At 42.6% G+C, this 6,000-nt stretch overlaps 1 long non-coding RNA gene across 1 annotated transcript in view; it reads right to left on the bottom strand.

The window, feature by feature from the left end:
* Window positions 1-622: 622 nt before the first annotated feature.
* LOC141047999 (uncharacterized) overlaps window positions 623-6,000 on the bottom strand; it is a 29,604-nt gene continuing 24,226 nt past the window's right edge. The window contains exon 3 of the long non-coding RNA XR_012219937.1: window positions 623-1,224. This is a non-coding gene — a long non-coding RNA (uncharacterized lncRNA). The remainder of the gene's footprint in view (window positions 1,225-6,000) is intronic.

The following is a 6,000-nucleotide window of genomic DNA, read 5'->3' as shown; positions in this document are numbered from 1 at the left end:
AAGGGGATTGTGTTTATTAATTATGTTTGTGAAGAGGTGTCTTTTGGATAATTCTTATCCCTTTTTTGATGTCATGTTTCATGAACACCTATTTACTATTATTAGATAATTGGTTCAGGCTGAGGCCCCTCTTATAGAGTGATATGTTGGTGGACACTATTTTGATTTTAGCATAACTGTGTTCATAGTCCTACTAGACAATATCAATTAATAAGTGTACTCAACCAATCAATACATATGATTCTAGCGTATGATATAGATCAATTAATGTACAAGATAACCTTTTAACTATATAGCAGTGGACATAGTCCTACTCAAAATATTGACCCTTTTATCTGTATCTGCACCAATCCCTGGACAAGTAGATAAATTAAATGTGGCACTATTCAAACAAAGAAATTCCTAGGGAAAGGTTTTGAGTTTTCATACTGTACCGGCAAAGAAAAAATGTATAAGAAAGGCACATACAAGGGATATGTTAACGTGGGTATATCAACCTGTGTGAACTCTGAAGCAAATATACCCTATGGGAATGTACCTTGCTTAAAATTTGTCAGACAAAATCAGCAGTGTGTCACTGAAGTAGAAGTGGCTTCCCTAAGGCATTAAATGTACCCTTGGTTCTCCACTACAGTCTACTTGTCCTTACCTTCAATTACAATGAATTCCTCTTCCAAATGTTCCATCTTATCTTTAGCTTCTGCAATCTTGTGGGGATTTTTCAGCTAGTCATCTTCTCCCCATGTCAAGTCAAGATAGTTCAGGAAAGTGTTTCCTGGACTCCTGGTAGTGGTGGTGGCTGCATCTTCAGAGAACAATGCATTGAATAATTCATGAGCTTTATTGGTACGTTGGGTCCAGTGTCCTGGAGGTGCAGTATTGTTTCCAAAATGTTTCAAACATAGGATCACCTTCTCCTGCTCTTTCCCCATGTAAAATTTCCAGTAAATGCAATGTAATACACTAAAGGTCCACGTGTCAGTCCTGGATCTCAAGACGAGACCATCGACTGATATCAGAGGATATGAAGGGAATGAAGAGTGACATCGATGGTATGAGTATCAATAGCTTGTGTCTGAATGATTTTGGCCTAGTTTATGTGGAAGCAGCCTTGGTCTGGTTTTAAATCTTTATGCATCAGTTTTGTTTTTTTTCATGCTTATATTCTAGCTCATTGGTCAACTGTAGCGCAAAATGCTTCACCATCGCTTCTGGAATTCCCATCTAGAAAAATAGAAGAGACCATTAGATACATGCGCTAGCTCCACATTTCCCAAAACCATACACCTTTGCTAATTGAGAAAATAGAACTTTGTTTTGTCACTGGATAGGGATTTGTAACATGATTCCTATGTGTAGTAAAATACTGTTATGCTAGTGTAGCAACTGACTTGAGAAAACAGGGAACAAATTAGAAATTGCAACTGACCATACCGATTCCCGTACAGACTAGAGATCCTGACACAGTGGTCCGTAGTAGTTCCTGCATGAGTAGAGATTGCCCCAACCACAAGCTAGAAGATGGCAATTCAGATCTATCTGCCTAAAAAGCTGTTGAGTTCTTCACATTCCTCCTAATGAATGGAAGGGTAGAGCAGAATGTGAACTACCTACAAGAAGGAAAGTGTGCTGAACAAACAAATTATCACCGAGTGAAGTAAATCATGAAATACCAAGCAATGAATAAAACTACCACCAAAAATATACTGCCTACTTCCTAAAGACAACAGAAGATAGGTGCAGAGAATAGCAAAGCAATAATCCTTAGGCCCCTTTCAGCGGTCAGTGTGTGCGGTACCTATGGCGACAGTTTTCACACGTACCAGAGACACTAACATACATAGACCCATTGAGCTAAATGGGTCTGTGCCCATGTCACAGTGTTTCCATAAACCATGTATCCATGGGCAAAATATGCTGACATGTCTGTTTAACAGCAGCATGGGCTGCAAAATGTCCTGCATACTGTTGACATTCATGTATCAGTGTCACACACAAACGTCTAGAAAGCAGTGTTAATGTTAGAGCTGTTCCCTGATGCTGGATGTTGAAGACCACTCTGATCATTCTCTCCTTCTCTGCCCGATATCAACGTGAGCAGGGGAGAATGTTGAGGACTATATTCAACTTATAACAGTGAGAGTAGGCGGTGGTCAACTGGATGACAACACTTATCAGCCTACACCTGCTGCCACTATTTACAGTGAAAGCAAGTGGAGGCTGATGGGAGTATTCAGCCACCTTCATTATAAATAAATAACCCAATGTGGTTTGCCCTGTATTTTTGATAACCAGCCAGGCAAAACCCACAGCTGTGGGCTGCAACCCTCAGCTGTTTGTAAGGCTGGTTATCAAGAATGGAGGGGTCTCCACTAGGGATGAGCGAGTAGTGAAATACTCGGATTCACTGTACTCGCTACGAGTAGCTCCTAATATTCGGGTATTTGTAACGAGTAGCGAGTCCAATGTAAGTCTTTGGGAAATGCGAGTAATGGGCTGAGAATGTGTGTGAGCGGAGACTCTGTGCGCGTGGGCATGTGTGTGGCACAACCCCGCAGAGGTCGGCACAGCCCCGCACGCACACAGCCCCGCAGACAGACACGCACACATTCTCCACACACACACAGCCTCACAGACCCCTGCACACATAGTGATAGGCTATGACTATGACACTGCGCGGCTAGGCAATCACAGTAATGCCACAACAAAGAAGGCGGTCGCTTTACTGTGATTGGCTAACACATGCCAGGCGGGAGATCCTTATATTGCGAGGCGAGTAGTGAAATTTACTCACTAGGATTTGAGTACCGTATCCTAATGAGTGTACTTGCTCATTCCTAGTCCCCACATTTTTTTTTTTTTTTAATTATTTAGATAAATAATTCTATAAAATGGCATAGATTCCCCCCCATTTTTGACCACCAACCAAGCTAAAGCAGACAAGTTGGGGCTGTTATTCTCAGGCTGGCAAGGGGCCATGAATATTGATCGCCCAAGCCAGCTATTAGATGCATCAATTCTGGCATTTTGCCTGACTTTTCCCACTTACCCTGTGGTGGTGGAAAGTGGGGTAATAATTGTAGGGCTGATGTCACCTTTATTCTATGTGGAGACATCAAGCCCACAGAGTAGTAATGAAAAGACATCTATAAAATGCTTCTCCATTGCTAATCCTATAGTTGATGTGTGTTTATTTACCATACATCAAGTATGAAGTCTTTAATTTGAAATAAACAATAAAAACACTTCAATTTTTATTTAAAAATAAAAACATAGTAACTCACCTAAAGCTTAATTCCATTAAAGCCCTCGTCTCCTGCAATAAAACAAAAATAAAAAAACAACCATATCCCTCACCTGTCCAACGTTCTGTCCCATGTAGCCATCCATGTTTTGGAATTAAATAGTTTCCAACCTGGATGAGGCCAAGATGCGACCTTCCAGGTTGAGAATCACTGATGAATGAACTGCTGCGAAAGTAACATCGTCGACATTTCCACAGGTCACTGAGACTGCATTCCCAGCCGGGCAACACTCTGGTGACCTAAGTATCATCAGAAGTTACCGAGTTCACCTTGCAAAATTGCTACTGATGCAGCACATGGGCAGCATATGGTTGCCGCTAGTATTACACACATGGACATTGATATCTCAAGTACCGGAAATATCAGTGTGATGCTAGTCACGTCTCACAGCCAAACTAAGTGAGAGCGGTCAAGGAGTCCAAGGTCAGAAGCCAGGAGGGTACATCAAACAGAAGGAAGAGACAAAAGCATAGTCAGGAAACATTCTGAGGTCAGAGTAACGGGAGGATAACGAATCAGAGCTGAAGGGGTTAAACAGGCAGATGGTCAGAATGAAGTCCAAGGTGCGGCAGAACATCAAGTATATAGAACTAAAGGCACAGGAAGCACAAACCTCACACACTGATTGTATGTCTGGCAAAGATCTGGGAGACATAGCTCAGTTAAGAAGCAATAGCAATTAATAGGAATAATGAACACGTGGAGACAGCCGACACCTCACAATCTCAGATTGGATAGTTGAGCTGTCACTCAACACATTGATAGCTCAGCACGCCCTCTACAAGATTGTATGGTCAAGTTGTCAAAGTATCAACAGCTTCAGCACACCCCTATACCATTTTGGATGGCTGAGCTGTCAGTAACTGCATCCCAGACTCCCTGAGGGGTGGAAGCATGACAATCAGGACATATGAAACAGGCTTTAGCTGAAATTTCACAGACTAGCTCTAGATCTCAACACAATGTCAGTACATCCAAATGAATTCATCACTAATAGGAAATGTTAGTGTGTAAAAGAATATAGAGCTGCACCCAAAAGATGATATGGTAGACAAATGCAAACACTTGTTTTCAGCTAAACAGACTGTAGCCAGAAACACAGAACCAAAACACATGAGACAAAGGCACTTCTGTAGTGGCTCACAAACAGAGAAGCAGAAATCAAAACACAGGCTCAAGGGTTTGAGAAGAAAGGCAAATAATCATCGGCCATCTTTACTGTTTCCGGCATGGCTTTGGTCTCTCTCATGCATTTTAGGACTATAGCCAGCTGGTGAGAATTCACAGCTAGAGGCCCCGTTACACGCATCAATGCCCCAGCGATCCCACCAATGATCCGACATGGATGGGATCCCTGGGACATAGTTAGACAGACCCACCAGCGATCAGGACCAGCGAGCAAGCTGGTATCCAAGGTAAACAGCAGGTTTCTAAGAGCCGCGCGGCTCTTAAATACCCTCTGTTTACATTGGAAACCAGCTCCCAGCATCGCTGATCATTGGTCTCCCACTGGCCAGCGCGCATCGCTGCGTGTGACGAGAGACCACCGATCAAAAATGTCCCAGGATGTTCGAGCGCAATCAGCGATACCAGGCAGGAGGACCAGCCGCTGTTGCATGTCACACACAGCGATATCGCTGGCAAAATCGCTGTGGCATCACCAAATCAGCGATCTCTCTGTGTGTGGCGGGGCTTTAAGGCCAGAGTCACACTAAACGTATAAAAATTAATTCCGAGTCTCCCTGCCAAGAGTCGCAGGAGGGTAATGCGAGTGTCATGTGAGTACAATCTGATTTTTCACACCTAGCATCCGATTTACATCCGAATGCAGTGTGATTTTAACATGAGCTTTTACATAGAGAATTGCTTTATGTCATTTACACATGATTTTCAAACAGTAACATCACAAAGTGACAAGTTAGAATAGAATATACATACATATGTCAGTGACATGTATATATACACATACATAGGTAGAAGAAAAGCTGGCAATTCATGTGCTGTGTACTGTAAAATCTCTGCTGGAGCCGACAGAGGAGAAGAGATGGATTACATACACTAAATACAAATAGATTAGGGAGATACAGTATATAGATGTTCTGTAAGCTGCACACACTGTATTAATTGTATTTGTCACAGACATTTAATAAAATATTTTTTGGAAAAAAATGGTGTGGACTCCCGTGCAATCTTTGCAACCAGCCGAGGGAAAGCCAACAGCTGGGGGCCGATGTTTATAGCCTGGGAAGGGGGTAATGCCCATTGAGCTTCCGAGGCTATTAATATCAGCTCATAGCTGTATAATTAGCCTTTACTGGCTATTAAAATGGGGGCCCCCCAAAAAAAATAATGACGTAGGGTCCCCCTATAATTAAAAACCAGCAATGGCTATGCAGACAGCTGCGGGCTGATATTAATAGCCTAGGAAGGGGCCATGGATACTAGCCCCCCAAGGCTAAAAAAAAAAAAAAAAAACAGCTCTCAGCAACCACAGAAAAGGCACATCTTTAGGATGCACCAATCCTGGCACTTAGCCTCACACTTCCCACTTGTTCTGTAGCGGTGGCAAAAAGGGGTGGTAGTGTCACCTTTGTATTGTCTGGTTTCATCAAGCCCCAAGGTTAGTAATGGTCAGTAAGACACCCCTATTACTAACCCCAAAATCATTGTAAGAAAACACAGACACCCAGAAAAA

This window comes from Dendrobates tinctorius, unplaced genomic scaffold, assembly GCF_039654945.1.
Source record: "Dendrobates tinctorius isolate UK_male_01 unplaced genomic scaffold, ASM3965494v1 ptg000131l, whole genome shotgun sequence".
NCBI lineage: Eukaryota > Metazoa > Chordata > Amphibia > Anura > Dendrobatidae > Dendrobates > Dendrobates tinctorius.
The sequence above is the reverse complement of the archived record's forward strand: the minus strand, read 5'-3'. Positions and strand labels throughout refer to the sequence as shown.